Consider the following 12,178-nt stretch of genomic DNA (forward strand, 5'->3'; position numbering starts at 1 on the left):
CAAATAGTTTTCCAGATGTTCCCAATGAGTTTGGAGAAGAGTGTTAGGATTTCCTATAATTATGCAGAATAATTATAAGCCTAATTCTTGCAAAACAATCATAACCCTAGTTTTAGAACTTTGTGATTTTCATAAAGTAAATAAATAATAAAAAGAATAGTCATTAAATTCTAACTTTTAAACAATGTTCAGAAAAATAAAGTTAACACCAAAAATCCTAATAATATCAAAATCTCATCCTAATTATCATTCATAGTTTGAACAGAGGGTGTCTAAAAAATTGTTAATGAAGGGAAATGAGCTTAAAACCCAATAGAAAATATTAATACAGCTTCACAGATAATTTTTTTTTTAATAAAGATTATAAATAGAAAATATAATGTATAATCCTTTTTATAAAAACTTTTTAGTTTAAACATGTTAATACATTCAAACTTTTTAACAAAACATTTTTATATTAATGTCAAAACAATTTTATATTAAATTCAAATAAAATATATTCAAAATATTTTTATTCTGGTTATCAAATATCAAATGGTGCTCAATTATGTGAGACTTTACAAATGGGTGGTTAGCCTCAAATTTGTTTCTTTTACGACGAACCAAATACTACTAATACTAGTAATCTCTAACCAAACCTCTAGAGATTGGGGTTCAAATAAATTACATTCTTCACTATAAAATGTAAATGTCAACTATTATATCTCATTAATATGGGTTAAAAAGTCAACTATTATATTCAGTAGATAAGGGCCAAAAAGTCCGAATATTAAATCCTGTTACCTATGGCCGGCTAAAAAAACCAAAGTCAAACACTTTATTTTATTTATTCAAATTTATAAAAACATAATATTTTCACATGTTTATGTTATAAACAAAAAAAAAATTTAATATATTTTTTATGCAAAATATATTTGATTTATGCATAAAAACAAAAATAACATTTTACACATTTTAAAATAACATGTCAAAAGAAAATTTTTTTTTTTTTTTACAAAATCTGCATTAATTTCCCTTACGTCGAAAAAAAACTTAGAATCCTTGAAGAATTTAATTATGTATAAACAACTTTTCATCTAATAATATAAGAAAAACAATTATATATTACTATTAACTATTTGTCTAAAATTAATTATAAGTTTGATAATCGTAAAAATTTATATATTAATATTAATATTTATAAGTATCAATGATAATTTAATTATTTTATTCCTTGTTTAAGTAAAATTAATAAATTTCTAATTTATATAAAACTTTTTTCTCTAGTTTGATTCTAAAAAATAAAAATACATTACTAATTTAATTAAACTACAATTTTTATTTCATTAATTAAATTTTATTTATTTATTAACTTAACATCTATCCTCATTAGCATTATTATACCATCAACCAACCTTGTAATTCACCCAACTCTCAACACCTAATTAATATTCATATATATTTTCCTCATTCTCCCAATAAAGGTAGGTAGGACTCGCTTAATTATCTTTTTCTTATTTTATTTCTTTTCTTTCTTGCACAAACCACACACTCATGGCTACATTCTTTTTTTTTTTTTCCTACAAACTTCCAAAAATCACACTGTACACACTCGCCAAGGAACTAAAAGCTAATTTTTATTTTTTTTAAACACCCAAATTCTTTTTCTTTTTTTCTTTTTTTCTTTTATATATGTTGTCAATACCACCCCAAATCCATAAATCCTTTTTCTCTTTTTCTAATACCCTAAGCATATAATATATATATATATATATATATTGAAGATTTAAGATATATTATTTATTTATTATTGTTTTAGATCTACTAAAAAAATATTCAGAATTTCCTATCTATATCAATAAATCAACATTTATTCATAAATTTTCACTCTTTTTATTTAGAATTTAAATAAACAAATTATATTCTAGATTGAGATTTTTAAAGAATATTTAAGTGTTTAAAACTAATTAACAAATATAAAATACTAATTAAAATTCTACTTGGAAAACTAATTTAAAACCCTAAACCTCCAAACCTTCAGTTCTATATTGTCTTCAAGGATTGAAATATCGGTTTTTACGGATATATCGGTACTTCAATTTTACGGATATATCGGAAATATCGGAGAAATATCGGTGGATATTTTTTCATAAATATCGGTGGAGTGAAAAATATTTAAAATTAATAGGAATGCTTGAAAAAACTTCAAAAAATGATAACATAAGTAAGAATACACATTTTAAAGTTATCTTGTAAGTGTAATTGATATATATATAATTAAGAAGAAAAATATCATAAATAGAGATATATTGGTAGATTCGATATTTGAATTTTAAAAATAATATATATGAATTTTGAAAGTGTATAAAGTTAAAATTGAGTTAAGAAATATGAGATTGCAATAGTCCTTATACTAAGAAAGATATCGATGTAGTTTCAATATATTATTAGATGAAGGGAGTTCATCTTGTTGAAGACAGTATTTATTTTAAAAATTTTAAAATATTTTTATTAAAACATATTTTATTATATTTTAAATGAAAAATTAAATTAATTTATATAAAATATCTTATTTGAGATTTAATTTTTAAAATTTTATTAAAAATATGTGATAATAACTTTTTCTATTAATATTAATTTATTTAATAATAAAAATAAAGGTTGATAATTAATAATTATTTATATAGAGAGTGGAAAATTGTTCTCATGATTTTTTTACATATTTTATTATATTTTAAATGATAAATTAAATTAATTTATATAAAATATCTTATTTGAGATTTAATTTTTAAAATTTATTAAAAAATGCGATAACAACTTTTTTTATTAATATAAATTTATTTAATAATCCAAATAAAAGTTGAAAATTAATAATTATTTATAGAAAATTGTTCTCATGTTTTTTTTATTTTTTATTTTTTATTTTTTTATCTCCCCTAAATCTAAAAATAAAAAAAAATAAAAAAGGCACCCACTTCTCTCTCGGGCATCAAGAACCCTTTTCTGAAGGTGTCTTCTAGTGAGAGAATCCCTAAAAAGCCCTATTTTCCTCTGCTACTCTCAAATCTCAATCCTCGCAGGTACTAATCTAATCATGTTATTATTATTTTTTTTTTTGCAACCCCCGTTTGATTCCCAAGAAAATCCATCCCCATTCGATTTCCGGGAAAATTCATCCTCGTTTGATTTCCGAGAAAATCCATTCAAAACTCCCAAAGAAAACCAAAAAAATTGCTTTTCTTTTGCTCCCTGTGTTTTCTGGATCTGTTTTAGGGGTCTCTTTGCTGTTGTGCCATTGGATTTAAATTTCACGAACCCTAAATCCACGATTTTTGAGCCAGGCTGAAAAACACAACTGCGCGGGCTGGACTGGTAGGAAATATCGCGATTTTTCTCCGATTTTTCGGTGCTTCACCGATATTTCGCCGATATATCGGCGATTTTGTCGATTTTTGGCCGATTTTTCCGTCGATCGATAATCGGTGCCGTTTATCGTTTCCATGCCGCCCGATAACCGATATTTCGACGAAATATCGGCGACATTTTCCGATTTTTCAATCCATGATTGTCTTATGTTCTTTGATCTTTTTCTAATCTCAGTGTAAAAGGATTTCAGTATAGAGAAGTTAAAAAAATCTAATTTATATTTAAGGTTTATAATACAAAAAGACCTTTCTAACCTTATTAAAAAAAATTATTTTACTCTAATTTATGGTTTTACCCCTAACAACAAAATGGGGGTTGTCACATAAGGAGCCAAATAATTAAATAATTTTTAAAAAATAATTTAGAACTTAAAAAAAGTGTTTGGTCCGATAGGACTGAACTACCTTATAATCCGCTGTTAGCGTTTAGCTTGGCACTTAGAAAGAAGAGTCTCTATCACCTAATTTATAGGAATAAGAGAATTTTTTTAGTGGGCAACTCTTGTTTAGTGATTACGCATAGCCCTTTGTCTTTCAAAATCTGTGAGTTGTGCCAATATAGACCTTATCCCACGAAAGGTGAACCCGGATGTACAGAAACTTTCTTGTTCACACTTATCGGCTTTCAAAAGGGGAACGGAGAGACTTGACTGATAACAAAAGAAAAGAAGAGAAAGGGACGGGACTTTTACGAGCTCTCCAAAACAGGCTAAGAGTCTAGCTTGTCTTTGCCCCTGCCCTACCTTAGCTTTCCTCTTTAGACTTCTTTTAAGATTCTGGTCTACCTGCCCGCTTTTCGCCTTGGGAAAGACCTAGCGATTGCCGGGGCATATGAAGAATACTTCGAAACTGCTGGATGCAGAAGACAGATTTTATGTTGGAAATGCCACTCCTTCTACTGCTATTCCCACTTCTGGAAGGAAGTGTTTTTCTATTTTCTTTAGTAATATATATGTCACACCCTAAGACCCACTCTAAGGGCGTGACGGTCATTTTACACCTCAAACCCGAAGGCTTAAAGTATAACCTGACCCAAACAATCATATTGTAATTGGAAGTAACCAATTACCAAAAACCTGTTCAGAGTAGCAGAACAAAATTCTAAAATCTCCAAACTTAACTTTAGAACTAAGCATCCATTATCCAAATAGATTGCAACTCAACAATTCAAGTACTAACGAATTTTTATAATCTCCAAATCTCAACTTCAATCTATCATAAAAAAAAAAAAATTTAAAAGCTCAATATCTAAATAGCTTCCAAAAACTAAATAAACCAAATGAACATAAACTTATAAGCTAACAATATTCAAAAATAACATCCTAAGAAAAATCCTAATGATGACCAATTTTCCCGCCTAGTCATCACTCCTCGCCCGAACTAAAGGTACTTGAAAAATTTTCAACAATTGGGAATAAGCTCACAACCCAATAAGGAATATTAATGCAGTTCATGGATCAAATATTTTCATTTCAAATAGAAGATATCATTATTATTTTTTTCTCATCAAATATCAGAGTTTCAAAAATACCAATATATTCAAATTTCAACCAACCATTTTCATATCAAATTCAAACACTTTCACATAAAATTCAATCAAATCTATTCAATTTTCATTACTCTGGTTATCAAATATCAAATGCCCATTTAGGTGTGACTTTTCAAATGGGTGGCTTACTCCTTATCCCCATCTTCACCCAGGCTAACGGGGCCCTCCTTATTCAGGGGGGAGAGTGGAGCCTCGAGAAGCACTGTTGAGAGGAAGATCCTTGGCCCCTCTTCATTCTCTACAGGGTTCCAAACCTTTCTTCAACATAGGTGACAACGAGTGGGGCAGAGATGGAAGAGATCGAACACGGGAATAAGAAGCAAGCTCGCCTTCCTTTTTTATCATTTTGATAGACGGGAATGGAGAAAGTAGACAAAACAGACCCGCATTTCCCAATCGAGGGTTCCTTTTTCGTCTCGCATTTCTGGAAAAGAAGAATATTGAAAACTCTCCTAACCCAACCCCTTCCTTCGTAGAGCCGTGTATTGTAAGTGATCTGAACCTGCCCGGAGTGAGCCCCCCATAGAGGCAAGTGAAGTTGGTGAGCCGTATGATGGGCAACTATCTCCTGCAGTTCGGAGAGGACTCAACTGTTAGTTAGTAACTCCTTGGATTCGGGGTGGACCCTTTCACTCTATTTTATTATATACGGTTCGCAAAAAGAATGTTTTTTGATACACCTAAGGACATGGATTCTATATGAACCAATGGATCGTGACAAGTCGTTACTACTAGCAATGACTTCCTCTTTCATTACTTCATCCTTTCTATATCCCTCTCCCTTGTTCTTAGTTACTCATCAAATGGCACTCAGTTCATATCTTTAAGTTCGATCATTGACAAGGTTCAAAGAAAGGGTGGGCCATTGATAAAGAATCGATTCCAAACCACAATGCTAGCAGATGGCGGAGACTCAATTAATTTCAAATTTTCAACCAAAATAATTAAAAATATCCCAAATGTATGTGTATTAAAAGAAACTAAATTATTCATTTAACTAGAAAGAGTAAATTCATAATTTATTTAAAAAATAATATTAACTATTAACATTTTCTAAAATATTATTATTCATTTAAAATATATATATATATATATATAATTTTTATTTTTATTATAATGTTAGTTTCATATTTTATGAATATTATATGTGTATTATTTATTTATTTCGTCTTTAGAATTTACATAATATTGATATTCATTTTAAAATAAATTAAGGTTTATGCATGTGGCTATTTTTAAAATACTATAATTTATTCTTAGAAAGTTTAATATATTATTAGTTATTTTTTATAGAAAATTTGCTATTAATATGTAAGAAAATCTTTTAAAAAATGTTTAATAAATAAATAAATAACCATTTAGCAAGAGGAGTTTGTATAGTGGGTGAGAAAAATGAAATAAAAGCCACGGCGCTAGGAGATCTCTTTCGTGGCAATGAATCTATTATATAAATGGAAAATGTGAATGAACTATTTGCCATGTTAATTTTTTTGAAATAGTGTAAGGAAACATATTTTGGTTGTTAGATGTTTTCCATAAGAAAAGTATGTTTGGAAACTTAAATGAGTTCAATATTTTTTTTTAAATAATAATAATAATATTTTTTATTTACAACACTTTATCTTCTTCTTTTTTTCATATTTACATAATTATTTTTTAAAATAAATAAAAATAATTAATATATGTTCTTAAAAAACTCTATACTTTAAATAAGTTCTCAAAAATAATATTTTATATTAAAAATTATCAAATATGTTTTCTAACCGACAAGACAATTCCAATCTTATTCATAATTTTCCTAATAAGAAATGTGGTTCATGATTGGTTGGTGGTTAGTCACTATCCATTGAATTCATAGAAGTAAATGTTTATACACCTCATCTACCAACAATGGTTCTATCCTCATCGAGTCATGTGCATACCATTTAGTTTACATTTTAAAATTCTGAAATAGAAAAATGAAATGAAAATTAATAAAAAAAAATATTTATTAATATATTTGGATTAATTGTTTTATAGAATGAGAATATGAATAAAAATTTTATTAATATAGAAAACAAATTCTACTTTTATGAGGATTTTGATTCCTTTGTTCTATGTGATAGTGATTTATCTTACGTTTGGTGGATTGAATAATATATAATATGTATATTTTAAGATATCATATCCTTTCCTTATCCAATTTATTTATAAGATTTGTATTTATCATTCAAAACTTATCTTTTAATAAGTCAATTAATACAAAGCTATTATGTAGTCATATATTCGTCACTTTTTTTTTTATGTTGATAGAGAATTTAACTTTTTGCCATTGTATCTTATTTTTATATAATTATATTATATTTATTTTATTTTTTATATTAAGTTTTAAATGTAACTCATAATTGGTTGGAGGGTTAGAGACTTCGTAATATTAGAAAAATAAATTACATCCTTATCCCACAAACAGGGTAACAACATATAAATCTTTTTATCTATCACTCAAAAACCACATTTTAGTGAGGCAAGCTATACAAAGCCATTGTATAGTTATATATTTGTCTCAACTTTTCTTTAAGTTGACAATGAATTTAATTTTTTGCGCTAATATCTTATTTTTATATAACTGTACTCCATTTATTCTTCTGTATTAATTTTTAAATGTGGCCCATAATTGGTTGGTGGTTTAATTATTATCAATGGTTTAAATTGATCCAATTATCGACTAATGACCTTTCTGATCTAATTCACACCTTTAAGTCGTTTGATCATTGAATTTATATTATTAAGAAACAAGTTGCATCTTCATCCAGCTAACATACTAATGATATTACAAGCTTTTCATTGGCAATTCAAAAGCCAAATTTTAGTAGGAAAGGCAATACAAAGCCATTTTATTTTCATATATTCATTTCAATTTTTATTTTTTATGTTGACAATGAATTTAAGGGTTTTTTTTTTCTTTTTGCCCTTTTATCTCTTTATATATATATATATATATTCCATTTCTTGCTTTCATATTAATTTCCAAATGTGACCCTTAATTGGTTGGTGGGTTAGTCATTGTCTATTAAGTTTAGTTGCATCCTTATCAAGCTAATGTGTCAATAACATGCTAACAACATTTAAAATTTTTCACTAAGACAATCAATACAAAGTCATCATGTGTCAGGACCCCAAAATTTGTCCCAATTTTATTTTTACATTAATTTCGAGCTCAATTTTATGCTTAGGTTTCAAATCCCAATTACATGTTTTTTTAACACACTCATCATTTAATAGTTTTTATTATTTTATATATTATATTATTATTATTACTTTTTATTATTATTATATTATATTATATTATATTTTTATTTTTTTATTTTTATTTTTATTTTTATTTTCTCTCTCCTCTCTCCTCCCTTCCTACTCCCCAACCACTTCTCTCTCCTCCCATACTCTCACCACCGCCACCATCCCATTTACCATAATTTTTTTTCATTTTGCCCCCATTTTTTCTCCCCATTTTCGCCCCCACTTTTCTCTTCTTCACACATGCTGGCCCCCACCACTCCTCTCTCTCCCCCACTTTTTCCCCCCCAAATTTTCTCCCTTCTTCCGACGTACGGCCCTTGGATTTTTTTTCTCCCTTCCCCCTCATTTCTTTCCTTTGGTCCTCCATTTTCATGCTTTCCCCCACAATTCTCGAGGTCAAGCCCCCCATTCCGCCCCCATTTTTTTTCCTCCATTCTCTCCATCTTCTTCCTCCTCTCCTCACTCCCCCGGCCGGCTCTCTCCCCATTCTTCTTTTTCCACCTTTTTCTTCTCTCTCCCACACGGCAGTAGCTCCCCCTGATTCTTTTTTTTTTTTTTTCATTTTTGTTTTTAATTTTTTTTTATTGCTTCCCTTCTCAAAAGACCCACACAGCCGGCCTCCCCATCCTCTCTTTTCCATTTTTTTTTCTCTTTTTATTTTTCCATCTTCTCATTTCTCTCATCCCCTCACTCCCCCATCACACACGTTTTTTTATTATTATTATTACTATTATTATTATTATTATTACCTTTTTTAAATTTTTTCTTATTTTAATTTTAATAGTAATTGTTATTAAAATTGGGTTTGTATATTTATATTTGTTTATGGGTCTTATGTTTGAGTTTTGTTAATTAATATAAAATTTGAGTTAATTTATTATTGATTGATTAATTTAAAATTTGTTAATTTGGTTTTGTGAATATATTACATTTAGTGATCAATGTAGGATATTTGGATTATATCAATTACATATTATTTATTGGGATTTGGGCCTATTGTTAATTTGTTATTTGTTTAGGCTTATTGAATTAGGCTTGAAATATTATTTCTCTTGACTAAGCATATTTTTTATATGGGCTTATTAATTAATGTGAATTTTGGGGCACAGAATGTGGGTGAGATTTATTGGATTATTTGAATATTTGATATGAGTTTGGCAAATTTGAATTATTTAATTTGGATGTGGGACAATTGTGGTGTATATTAAATTAGGCTTAGATTATGGAATATTAAATTTAGACCTAATAGAATTTATTTTAATTTATCCAATTTTAGGTTTGGTTGATTGTATTTGTATTTTTTGTTATTAATTTAGATGTTTTGGGTTAAGACCTATAGTAATTTGGGCTCATTTTAATTGGCAAAATTTATGATACTAATTTGAAATTGGAATTTAGGATTGAATATCTGCTTGAGATTTTGCAAATCTTTGGGTATTTACATTTGTGCTATCTTTGTTTTTGCATGGATCCATTATGCAATTTTGTTACGTGGAGTTTGTGGCAAGTTTATTTTGACACATATTTTATTTCCCACTTTTATTTGGTTTTATTTTTATTAATTCTTGTAAATATTTATTTGTATATATTTATTGAATGTGTACAGAATTGAACATCGAACAAATTAGAAATTTTGTTTAAATGAGAGGAAGAATTCAGTAAATGTATTTTGATAAAACAATAATTTTAAAATATTATTTTTAATAAAAGAAAGTTTTTATTATTATTATTTATAAAAATCCAAAAGAATTGTTTTTAATAGAATTTGAAAAATTGTTTTTAATAACATTGTCCAAAAATTTCTTTGCTTAATAAAAATTGTCCAAAAATTGTTTTGTAAATAAAGTTGTGCCAAAAATTAATTTTTAATAAAATTGTCCAAAAATATTCTTTTAAATGAATTCTTTTTCTTTAATTAAAATGGGATTAAAAGTGTTTTTTTTTTAGAAATAGAGGATTTAATTTTATTTTTTTAAAATTTAATTAAAATTTCTTTTGCAAATAAAGTTATGTTCGCTTTTTTTAAATGAAAATAAATCAAAATATTTTTGTAAATAAAATTGTAAAAACTCATTATTTTCTAGTTAAAAACAAGTAAAAATAATCTTTATACCCAAATTGGACTTTTGTAATAAATTCTTCTCATACAATAAGTGTAAATAACTTTTCTTAAAAATTAAATACAAATGAAATTGAATCAAATCACTTGAAGAAAATGTTTTGTAAATACATAAATTGAAATCATCAATTCAAGATCATTTTTTTTTATAAAATCCTTTGAAATTTCTTGGAAATTATTATTATTTTTTTTATTTTTTATTATTTAGTTCAATTAATCAATTTTTGCATAATTCTTTTATTATTTATTTTGTATATTTTTGTAATAAGATTTCATCATTATTTTTGTATATATTGATTTTCACCATGACTTGTATATACTTATTTGTATGATTATTTTTTGGTATCCATAATTAATTAATTAATTAATTGTCATAATTCCTTCAATTCGTTTAGTAGAGGCCGTATGTATACGGGCTTAGAGGAGTGTTACAGCTCATCACCGTACCTTCCCAATAAGTAACCTGACCTCCGAACCCAATTTTGATTTTCCACAGACCTGTTTTTTTTTTTCCTTCAAAAGTCACACTTAGGGTCTTTTTTTCTTATTTTATTTTTCCCTTTAAAAAAAATAAAATAAGTGGCAACTTCAAGCCTTTTTCTAAAAATCAATTTTTCATTAAACAAATAATAAAAAAACGAGTCACGCCGTCGAGTGGGAACGCACATAAAAATGCGGGGTCCACACACATTTGTCTCAATATTTTTCCTTTTTTTTTTTTTTTTGCACTTATATCTTACTTTTATATTATTATATTTCGTTTCTTTCTTTTGTATTAATTCTCAAATGTGATCCATAATTGGTTGGTGGGTTAGTTATTGTTCATTGAATTTATATCACTCAAAGAGCTAAGTTGCATCCTCATCTAACATGCTAACGACATTTAAAACTTTTTATTTGTTACTTAAAAGTCACTTTTCTTTAAGACAACCAATACGAAGCTATCGTGTGGTCATGTATTCATTTAAAAAAAATATATTTTATTTTTCATTTTTGATGTTGACAATGAATTTAATTTTTCACACTTATATTTTATTTTTATATAATAATATTCCATTTCCTTCTTATATATTCATTTTCAATGGTGACCCATAATTGGTCGGTAGATTAGTCATTATTCATTTAATTCATATCACTAAAAAATAACTTAAATCATCATCTAGTTGATATGTTGAACCATATTTATTATTTACATTTCTTAACCAACTTAATCTTTTGATAATAACGACAATTCAAATTCATGAGATAGTATGTTTTTATAATTTTTTTATTAGTAACGGAAAATTCTCATCGATAGACTTTTGTCAACACATTTTTCCCTAACTATCATGTATTGAGATTATCCGTTGATAAATATTTATTCAGATAATGTATATTAATGAAGAAAAGTAAAATTTTTTGTAATATGTTAACAATGAGTTTAATTTTTTGCACTAATTAATATTTTATTTTTATATAATTATATTTCATTTCTTTTTTATATTAATTTTCAAATGTGGATAATTTGTAGGTGGATTAGTCATTGTTCATTAAATTACATCGGTTCCAACATGGTAGAAGCCAACTATAACAAAAGTTGTATTATCAAATGAAGTTCATTTAAACCAGATTTTTCTCAATTCAATTAATCATTAAGCCAGTCTATTTTTGGGGTTTTGTTTTGTGTTGCACCATAATGCAATTAAGTTGTTTGATGAGAAGTCTAGCCAAATTTGATATCGGCTGACCCATGCAAGTTGTTTGATGAAAACACATCTATTTGTACCATGGAAAAAAAATACATGGCATTATTAAATTTCAGACTATAATGTAATGCCATGATCAAAAGGG

This window comes from Vitis vinifera, chromosome 12 (genome assembly GCF_030704535.1).
Source record: "Vitis vinifera cultivar Pinot Noir 40024 chromosome 12, ASM3070453v1".
NCBI classification, from domain to species: Eukaryota; Viridiplantae; Streptophyta; class Magnoliopsida; order Vitales; family Vitaceae; genus Vitis; species Vitis vinifera.